This window comes from Lactuca virosa, chromosome 2, assembly GCF_052849685.1.
Source record: "Lactuca virosa cultivar CGN04683 chromosome 2, Lactuca_virosa_CGN04683_v6, whole genome shotgun sequence".
Lineage (NCBI taxonomy): Eukaryota > Viridiplantae > Streptophyta > Magnoliopsida > Asterales > Asteraceae > Lactuca > Lactuca virosa.
This window is the reverse complement of record NC_136427.1, coordinates 123,996,611-124,008,785: the sequence shown is the minus strand read 5'-3', so window position 1 is coordinate 124,008,785 and position 12,175 is coordinate 123,996,611.

Sequence of the window (12,175 nt, the reverse complement as noted above, 5' to 3'; positions counted from 1 at the left end):
CTCCTCCCAAGGTCTTACTCCAGGATGTCATGGGCTCCCTCACATGGTCTTACACCTAAGTGCCATGGGCTCCCCCATGGTCTTTAGCTGGGAAGCCATGGGCTCCCCCACATGGTCTTACATCCCAATGCCATGGGCTCCTCCCATGGTCTTTACTTGAAAAGCCATGGGCTCCCCCACATGGTCTTACATCCAAGTGTCATTCCCCCCATGGTCTTCCCTGCAAATATCACATATATAGCTAGCATATCACCAAACATATCTAACTATCATACCACATATCTCTACAGCATGTATACCACATATCTCTACACAACAAATATACCACATATCTCTACACAACAAGTATACCACATATATATACACAAAAAATATACCATCTATCACAAAATGGGCCGGCATTGGTGCCTTAGACCCATTGGTATGGTGAGAAGACTCACCTGGCACTGCTGAAGTCCCACGGATAGAACTCTCATTGCTGGTTGACAGATTCCCGAATTGTCAACATCAAAATGACACCCAATTAATAAACGGGTTTCAATACATAACCATAAATCTACACTTGGGGTAAATGGACCATTTTACCCCTAACCTAGCTTGGTTCAAAACCAAGGCCCAAACTTCACACTCTAAAGGCCCAAAAGCCCAATAGTCAACCAAGGGCCAACATATGGCCTAATTTTCCAAATTAGGCCCAAGCCTTTCCAATGGGCCTTATCCTAAAGCCCAATAGCTTCCTTAGTCCATAAATATGTTCCCAATTGACCCACGAAGTCCCACAACAGCTTAGTCCAATATATGGCCCAATAAGAACCCAAACCCAATTAGGGTTTTTCACATAAAATGACGATTAGGGTTAAGTGTTCCTACTTAACCCATTAAGGGCTTAATCCATTAAGTCCCTAAATGTACTAGGTTAATCATATAATGTGCTCGGGATTAATTCATAATCGCAAATCTAATGGTCCAAACGCGGGTCCTGACAAATCCATAATACACATTTCCAAAATTAGGGTTTTCCAAACCCTAATTAGGGTTTCCAACACAACACAATCCAATTAGGCCCAAAAGCTAATTCCGTAGGCCCATTAGGGTTTCATTAGGACAATTAGGGTTTTCCTAAGTCGGGCACCACCCACTATCACCTCAGGTAGTGGTGGTCAATGGCGGTGCACGACGGCTCACGACGGTGGTTATGGTTCTAGTCCATTGTTGTCCAAGCATCCTAAATGAAGTCTAAACATAAACAAAGCACACCGCCACCTACATGGCGGTAGGTGGCGGCAGCCACCACCTCACGGTGGTGGTTATGGGTTTTCCTTTCATTATTTCATCACCGATTACAATATACAACACAAAATCCCAAAATAAACACACACACAAATAGATAAACACACACACACAACCACCCTTGTGGTGGCTGACGGTGGTAGATGGTGGCAGCCACCACCTCACGGTGGTGGTGGTGGTGGCCTTTCTTGGTTTTCCAATCAAATCGAACACACACACACTCTCGTTTTGGGCTTGCGAAGTGGACTCAGCCACCCACCTAGTGGCGCACAGTGAACGACAGCAACAACAACCTTGACAGCCGGCGGCGGGCGATGCAACAGTGGGAGAAGGTGGCAGTGGGATATCCGGAGCAATAGCAACGAGCTAAATGGCAGCGGTCGTGACTAAGAAGTAGCAACATGAGAACGGGGAAGAGAAGAATACGACGGGGAGGTGGCGGAACAGAAGAAGACGCGAAGAGGGTGACGGCTTCCACCGGAAACAGCAACAACGACACCCCGGGTGTGCTCCTTCCGATCATCTGCTGCCATGACGTCTAACGGTGGCTTTTTTCTTCAACGGAACGACACAACGTAGGCTTGGTGGTGCAAGGTGACTACGGGGGAGATTGCGGGGGCTGGAGGGAGGTTAACGTGAAGGTGGCGGCTGAGGATATGTGAGTCTAGGGTTAGGGTTAAGTGATGCAACGAGGGGGAAAAGATGCCCAGTTAAATCTCATGTTCCATACAACTTATACGAAATCGATAATTCCAGTCCCTCCCACTCATAACCTTTCCAAATAAAGTTCAGAATTTACCATTTCTACCCTAACTTCGGAAATCCCTTTCAACTCCAATCCAAAATTTACCTAACAGCCCTCAGCTTTCAAAATCCTTTCATAATAAGTCCAATACTTACCAAACACCCCTTGTCTTCTGAAAATCTTTTCAAAATAAATCCCAAAATTACACTTTAACCCTCGAATAATCCAATTCATATCATTTGGCTCCCCGAAACCAACACCCCACTAAATATTATTGCTTCTGGCTAATATAATATATATAAAATAATAATAAAAATCACATCTCGGGGTTTTAGAGTTTAATATTTATTTAATTTCAAACGGGATCTTACAGGTAAGACATATGCTCCTGCGGTGAGGAGCCGAGCCTTCCAGCTGACCGCCGAGGAGGCGCATGCCACGCCAGATGTGGTGACGAGTATGTTTTCTTCTTCCTAACTTTTACTACATGTCAGTTTTGATATTTATGTCACACCCCCAGCCGTCGGCGGAAACACCGGGTGGTGTAACGTCGTTCTTCATATCACAATTATATAACATACACCGAACAGTACTAAAGAAAATTCATACCTTTATTGATGATTGAAAGTTACATTATTGTTTTCCTAGTACTTATTACATAATATCCGACTATGACATACTTCTTAATGAACAGAAAGGTAACAGTAAAACTTCTCCTGTTCGAATACATACCGGCTTTTCAATTTCCTAAAAACACATGCATTTAAAAATACGTCAACATAAAGTTGGTGAGTCTACAGGTTTTGACTCCATATAAAAATAATACTTTTTCTAAGTTCAAAAGTTTAGTTTTGAAAGTATCATTTTGACTCTCCAACATTTAGTATATATATTAGGTATAATAGTTTACTTATCATTAAGTGTATACCTAAACATTCCTTGAACCTAGGGTATAAGTAGGGGGAAACTTATACTTAACATTAATACTTGTATTCGACAAAGTATAATGTTTCTAACAATTTGCTACCATGAGCCTGTAACCGTTGCTATGACATAATACCTCTGATAAAACACACTCATGATTTACCATGAGATACAACACACTCATGATTTCCATGATAAATAACACTCATGATTTCCATGAGAACAACACTGTACGCTTCATCGACGTCGGAACAATAACAAGTAAAAGGATAGTTTGTCACTTGCTTATGGTTGACTGTAGCTAACAATCACAAGTGGGGTGGTCAACCCGTATACTAATTATACATGACTTCCTCGCTCACACGGGATTAACGGTGACAGTTCAGAGGATTTCTGCTAAGATCCCCAATCTTAGTTGATGAATACAATTACTCATGTAGACTTTGACGACTTCCTATATCTCTAACAACAAAAGCATTTTCATGTCTAAAACCCTAAGTTACTAGACTATGCTTTTAAACATTACTCCTAACTTCATAACATTTAGGCAGTATAACAACTATAACTTGAAGTAAAACCAGGATTTATCTTAACATAAACCAATAACAACAACATCATATAACATACCAAGTTTTATCTTGTCATAAAACTAACAATAACAACATACAACATACCAAGTTTTATCTTGTCATAAAACCAATAATAGCAACATACTTTATAAATTAACATATAGAACTTCCGAATATAACTTCGGAACTATATCGCATACAACATATATATAGAATCCTAAGTATAACTCAAGATCTACATTAGTATAATAACATGGTAACAAGTTGATAAAAGTTGTATATAAAATATTATATTTAGAGCAACTATATCCCGATTATTATAACTATCTACGTTGATACTAATATACTATCATATAGACATAATAGTAACGTATATACAATATTATAGCCTGCATTTTCCCCTGAAATATTAGAAAGTGGGGCCGTGAAATCACCCTATTAGCGTGATTTTATGTAATCTAAGCAGAAACGGTCAGCGGTACGAGGTCGTCGGGGGTCGGGATGCAAGAGGGCTTCAACAAATTAGAGAAAGGAAAGAAGTTTAGGTGTGAGAATGGTTGTAGTCTCACGTCGTGAGCCATGGCTGGTCACCCTGTAGACTTGCCATTTGCGTCCCTAGCTTCGGAAGGTGGCCATGTGACTCCTCACGTCGTGAGATATCCTTGCTCATGTCGTGAGTTTGGATCTTATCCCTTCGTAGCCTCGTCATACACCTTCTAGATTCCGAGATGTGGCAAAATGACTCCTCACGTCGTGAGTTTCTGTGCTCACATCGTGAGCTCAGTCAGATTAGGGTTTCTGACAGTTGAATCTTCGGAAGGTCGTAACTTTCGCATACAAACTCCGTTTTTGATGTTGTTTATATGCACGCGTAGGTATTTACGAGTACTACAACTATCTCTTAGACTCCAATAGCTAATTCTAAGTCTATTATAAATTCCTCTTATTATAGAGATTTATGGTATTCGGTTTATCATAACTTCTTCATGCGAAGTCGGATTCAGACATTCTCTATATTTTTGGAATCGTATGGACGTATACTTTGAGTTGCATCATAAAGAAAGTTAATACTTGTATTAGAATTTATCTTGAACTACATAGTACGTTTATCATATTACTGGTTTAACAACATCACATTACATGATTGGTATAATCACATGTGATTGTCTATTGACCTATTTTGACTAGTGTTACAATTTATATTATATGTGTTGGGTTTTAGTTCAAAAATAGTTTCATAAACTTGAAACATATGGCGATGGAAGACTTTAATTTTTGAAATAACATAAACATTTTATACCCACGAAGGATCTTCTTGCAAGTTATAGAAAGATTAAAACACCAACCGCAGAAGAGGTGAAGAAATAACAACCTTTGTAGTTCTTTGGGTCCTCTCGGGAGGCTTGGAAGTTGATGAAGAATGTGGAACCTTTGAGACACCAACAATGACCCAACTTTATGTAGAATGCTAGTTCTTTGTGTAAAACTCTTATGTTTTGAACCAACCCCAAGTATGGTTCAAAGAGATCAAAAAGCAAGCCTTAAATCTTCACATGTTCAAAGCAAGAGAAGAGAAGAAGAGAGGGAAGATGCTCTCGACTACAAGCAAAAAGAAAAGGGGCAAGAACTTTAAGAGTGGAAGCCTCATATTTATAGTCACTTAAAGTGAAGTCCTTACCCATTAGGATTTCAACTTCAGACAAATATGTCCCCTTGTCATAATCATGTCTCCCATGCCTTTAAAGCATGATTAGACAAGTCATACACTTCTTCTTTTTATGCATATCTTGAAAATTGCATAAAGAAGAAGAAAGAAAGTCAAACTTATATAAACTCTTTTATAAAATATAAACATTGTCTTTTAGGAAAAAGACAAAAGGATTCAACTAGTCCAAAAGTTTGTACATGACTTATAAATCATACCATACGATATATATTAAGTTACTTGTTAATGGGATTTATTATTTCCATGAAATAAATTATTTCCAATTTAATTATAAGAGTTTTATTGAATATTTATTAAAATCAATTTCTAATAAATAATCAATTACATCAAGTTGTTGTTAGTGTGACCCATTAGTATCGTATGTTATTTAGTAATATCATTTTAATATTTCTCTTGAGAATACTAGGCCTTTCAATCTCCCACTTGCACAAGAATCATATTAGACTGATATAGACAGTGGTGAACGTCTAGCAACATTTCACTGCCCCTAAGACCATATGACTATTTGTTCCATTCTGTCAATGCCCAATTCCCAAAAAGCTCGAAGCTACAATTGGTGTATAAGGTAAGTTTATCAGTCATCCCTTTGCTACAGACATCATGTTGAACATGAGATACAGATCACAATCAAGCTCATTGGTTTTTCAACTTTTGGTAACGCACCTTAGATGTCTAACTCTCAACACACACTAGTACAAAAATGACCTACGGTCACACTTTTCGAAAAACGGCCTGTCACACTTTTTCTTAAAAGTGTGGCCAAAGTTCACTAGAAAAATTAGATACTGTTTTTGGATACATTTAAATTAGTTTGTGTGGTGATAGTCAAATCGTTAACCACATTTAATTTTAACAAATGTAACAATTATTAGCCACAGTCGAACAATGTGGCCATATGTCACCATCAGCCACGTGTACTGACTAAAGTTGTGATATTCTTTTTATAAGAGACAGTAGATAAATATATGGTCACATGAGGCAATTGTAAATGTTTTTGTATCATGGTACGATTTTAGACACATGAAATCCAATGTAGCTAACAGGTGACACATATGGCCACTTGAAATATGTTTGTGTCCATAGGGTGGTGTTTACTAGTGACTTAGTAAAAGCAAAAAACCACATTAGTTTTATTGGTTTATGGCCATGTGTCTTTTATTATGTGTATCAGAATATGATGAATTAGCTTTGAAGAAGAATAAATATTGTGAATGTAAGTACCATTTGGTTATTGTTACAATTATTACGTGTCTATAGGCAAATCTAGTTATAGAAGTAAAATAATGTCTGATTAGTATAATTATAGTATGCTCATTGAATGTGTGACTATGATTATATAATGGTCATTCCTTTTATACTAATGTATGTCTAAAGTTAAATAATAGTCTTCATAAAACGAAAATATGTGGTTGCAAGTATTTACTGGTGACTTATTAATATATTTTGTGCTTCGTTTTATTTTTTCTTTTATTTATTTATTATTTTTTTGTTGGGAAAGAGGGAGACCTCTGCCAATATTTATAAAACAAAAAGAATAGGATACAAAAGAAAGGGAGACCCTCATGAACACTTCTACCATCATCACCTAAATCCTCAACCATAACCATATCTTCATAATATTATTCAACAGCTCAAAACTATTTTTTTTAAATGATAGGCACAATAATTGAATTTGAAGGAGGTTAGTGTCTAAATGTAATATGTTATAATTTTCTGTTAATTTGTACCTATATATAAGAATTGGGTTAACATAAATAAATAACACCAATAACCTTTGTTGACTAGTCAACGATTTGACTTATATAGAGCCATTGTGTCTGTGACAACCGTCAAATTTCGGTCAAGTCAAAGTCAAACAAAGTCAACAAGTCAAACCGGTCAACTCCAATAACCCTTGTATGTTAGGGTTTACGTTATGTAATCACTGTACAATTCGCTATTTTAATGAGAAAACATCATTTCGAAAATTCATGTGTTTGATTTTCCTTAGCCTTAACAGTGCTAAACAACGAACCAAAGCGATAAAACACTATTGCACAATCATCGGGATTGTGTAGGACACTAAATCATGGCTTAACGGGGTTTACGGACCTTGCGTTTCAAAGCCAAACACTCAAAAAGGTCTCAAAAGAACTCTCTCTCAATCTCTTTCACTCAATCTCTATCTATTAGAAATCTCTCCCAAATCTCTCTCAAAAGTTCCTTTAACTTTTTGTAATCATTCGGGTCATCACGACCCTTAACCGGGTCAAAAACCACTTGAAACGGGGTAAAAACGGGTAAAATAGCCTTAAGGACCCAAAACCGAAGCTTCAGGACCGAAGCCTCGCATCCGAAGTGCTCAGGACCGAAGCCTCGGACCGAAGCCTCAGGACCGAAGCCTCGGACCGAAGCCTCAGGACCGAAGCCTCAGGTCCGAACCTCGGCCCAGGACCGAGCAACTTCGCAGATTCAGCTTTTTCTCCCGGTTTTCGACTACGACTTCGTTTTAACTCCGTTTTTCATTATTTTAACGTGGGATTTTCACCCAAAACTTTATTTTATAAACTAAGGCCCCAAAATATATAAATCTCCAGGGTTTTTATAAAATATATTAAAAGAATTAGTGGTTGAACTAATTATTGAGGGAATATTTGCTTTTCCTTAATTTATGGCAAAAGCAAACCACCACCACCTCACTCTATGATTAGCCACTCTTTCCCACTATCCCTTGTCTCCTTAGTGGACCTTTACACCCAATTTCCAGCTCTTCCCACGTTCTAAGAGCTGGAGGATTGATCCTCTCTCCTCATTCTCCATAAAATTCTTTCATTCTACACTTAGCAACCAAGAACACTCTCCAAAATTCTCTCATCTTTTCTCTCAACTTCAAGAACTTCAAGGCTTTCTCCAGGGATTCCTTTCTTCAATTAGTAAGTATCCTCATCATTCACATAATTATTAAACTCCATTCTACTCAAATCATTGATATCTTACACAAGTTCCATCTTATTCGGTGTTAGATTCTCGAATCATCAAGACATCTTCTTAGTGTTCTTGGGTTGAACAGTTCCTCTCTCTCACTTTCATCTACTGAAACCACATAAGGTGAGTTCATACCCCTACATTTACATGTTTTCTTAAGTTTTTAAGGGGGGAATACAAGCAAAATCATCAAGAACACAATTAAACTTTTTCTAACAGATTACATCAGAAAAGATAGACTTCAATCACGGACTGTTTTGGTCAACTTAAATAATTTAGTTTTCAAAACTGTTCCAGGTGCAAGTAGTTCAAACTCTTAGCTTTAAAATGGCTACTTGAACATCCCCATATGATGTTTCTACAATTTATGGTGATTTTTACAAAACTGCCTACCATTTCAGAGGCAAACCCGGACCAGTCTGTGATTATGGACATTTTCACCTCTGTTAGAGATCACTAAAAATCTTGATAAAATTTACAAACAAACTAGACTCATATTCCAAACTCTCAAAATTTGCGGATTTGGATTTGGAGCTTTGATGATTTTTCTATAAATTTTCTAAAAACAGTAACAGAAACTGTTTTCAACAAAAAGTTGCTGTCAATTTCATTTCACCTTGTAACATGTTGAGCAAGGTGTATATCTTTATATGATTATATGTTATTGCAATATATGTCATTTTATCTTAATATATGGACACACATCAGTTTACAAATGGATTTGGACATATTGAATATAAAGAATAACAAGTGATTATAATCAAAGTACAACCGATATATTCAAACATTTAATAAACTATTTTAAATATAGTTTGCATACATTACTACGTACTACCCTTGGTTGATAAACTATAATAGGTATAGTTTATGATACATTACATAACACATACATTTAAAAATGGTACATTTATACAAATGATATTTTCATTAAGCAAGGTACGGCCATACGGTACCAAGTTTTAATAACACGTATTTCCGTTAACGATACATTCAAACATTTAATAAACTATTTTAAATATAGTTTGCATACATTACTACGTACTACCCTTGGTTGATAAACTATAATAGGTATAGTTTATGATACATTACATAGCACATACATTGAAAAAGGGTACATTTATACAAAGGATATTTTCATTAAGCAAGGTACGGCCATACGGTACCAAGTTTTCATAACACGTAATTCCGTTAATTACTTTGTGAGACATTTACTTCAAATTACCATTAAGTCCTGTATTGTAACCAGAGTCTCCTTGAGGGAGAGCGTGATACTTGTGTATAGATCTATATTGGGTTTGACAAACCCACACCTAAGCTGCATGCAACAGCTAGACCGGCAGGTCTGGGGTGACAAATGTCATAACATTTCCGACGCCTGAAGAACGTCGTTTCAGGCCAACTAGGTCATAGCATGGTTATAATAACTCACATAAAGTATTAATAAACATTGGAATTTACGGGAACTTCATTAAAATTTAACGAGTTTATGTCGATTTAAACTTGCATTGTTTTACTATAAATATGACAAATTACTTGTACATTTCGGTCTTTGGGTTTTAAGACTACATTTACACATTAAGGAAAATATTGGATTTTCTAACACAAATACTACTTTCACAAACGAAAGGCTTTTAATAATACCAAACAAAAGCTTATGAACTCACCAACCTTTGTGTTGACACTTTTTCAAACAACTTGTATTCTCAGGAAATCATTAAACAGGTAATCAAGTGCTTTTGAGGATGAGACGCTAAGGCGTCTACTATTTCATATTTTGTCAACATATTGTAATTGATTCGTAAACATGTAATTCATACAATGATGTAACTTTTTCAATTATATATATGTTGGTTGTGTTTGCTTGAATTACTATTACAATTGTTGTTATGATACTATACATGAAGTCCTCCACCCCCGGACGTTTCCGCCATCCTTGGTTTGGGGGTGTGACAGTGTCCCACCCAAACTTCATAACATATTATTAGACTTTGGGACAGTTTTTGCAAAAAAAAAAGAATATTCCATTTTTTTCGTTTGAAGTCGTTTGGAATTGCCTACATCAAATGAGTTTTGGTCATATATCAGTTTGACTTTTGGGACTTATTTTAGTCATATAACAGTTTGAGTGATGTCAACATGTACAAAACAAATGGTTAAAGTTGCATCTGAAGGGCTCCTTTAAGTTGACAAAATACCCTCTAGAAGGGGACATAAATCGTTGATAGGGTCTGTACCAATTTCTACATCAAAACAACAATAAAAAGTAAAAGACTATATTGCCCTTTTGCAGTAAAACTATCCCGGTTTTCTTATATTCCTTTTAGTTTTCTTATATTCCTTTTACACCTAAAACTCCAAACAAAATTAGTTTCCTATAGAGAATACCAACAATAACATTCAACTTTAAAGGGTACAATTACAAAACAAATGGTTAAAGTTGCATCTGGTTAGGGCTCATTTAAGTCGACCAAAAGACCTCTAGAAGGGGCATAAATCGTTAATAGGGTATGTACCAATTTTTACATTAGAACCCCAAAAGAAATTAAAAGACCATATTGCCCTTTTGCAGTAAAACTGTCTCGGTTTTCTTATATTCCTTTTACAGTTGAAATTCCAAACCAAAACAATTTCCCATAGATAAAATCATTTCAATTCCATACACTACTAGAAAATCGACTTTTAGCGATGAAATTGTTCTAGTTAACATGTTTTAGCAACAAATTTCCCTTTGGTACAACATATCAAGAAGACTAAATTTTAACAACTTAGCGGCAAATTTAGTAAGTTAATTTCAATCATTAAAAATCTCAATATAATTAAAAAATTGGTTAGTTAAATATATGCATTATTACTTTCTGCACAATACATTTTATATATCAAAAACTAAAATTCATGTTTCATTGAAGAATTTACAAATTATATCAAATACAAAGAAAAAAGCATTGTTAACACTACATACAATGTTCATTTGGTGGTGGGTAAATACAAAGATAGGGCGCTCTTTGTTACTTTCCGACTCTCAAACTCAAATTTCTGTTTCTCAAATCAAATTTCCATTTCTGAATGAAGATGCATATGATGATAATTGTGAATCCAACTTATCCATCCTTCAAATAAAAGAGAGGAATTAGTTAATATCCAAAGGAAAATGTAAGGTTAAATGCAAGAAAAAACATACTTAGATAGAAATCATGCACTATGTTGTGATGAAAGAGAACAATAATAAGATGTTATATTACAAAAATAAATGAACGTACTATGTGATTAACATCTATGAAATAAACAACTAATACTTTCAACCCTTTAAATAGGATAAAATGAACATATGTAACCAAATTATGTAAAATTGATTTTTGAAGTTTCTAATATATCAGTACTTTGACATAGAGTAAGAACAAGAAAAAAGAAATTACATGTCATGAATCCAAGATTGTGTTATTAAAATTGTCATACCCTTTCTCTTAACATTCAAAAGTCCAGTTGTAATTTGCCACAGGAATCATTTTACAGTTTTATACCCAAGTGATCTGGTCATTTTGGGCACGATAGAAAGAAATAACAAACACCATTAAATTTGTGTGTTACTTATCCCTCTTTATGCTCTAGAAACTGTCATAGGTTTAAAATCCCATATTAGATCTCCTCTGGTGGAAACCAAATTCTATAACTAAATGTGAAAATTATCAACCAGTCACATCCAGACATACAAACACATACAAACATAACCACTCACTTACACACATGTAACAACACACAACTTAAAGCATATAAATACACACATTCACAACTTCAGATAATTTGATCAGAATTTCAGCAAATAAATATGATTACAAAAAATATGAACATAAAATTTCAGATTAAAGCACTATTACAGCAGCAACATATGATTTTCAACAAAACAAAAATCAGACTTTTAGCAAACATTTGCCAAATTTCTGCAAATTGCATATGATTTTC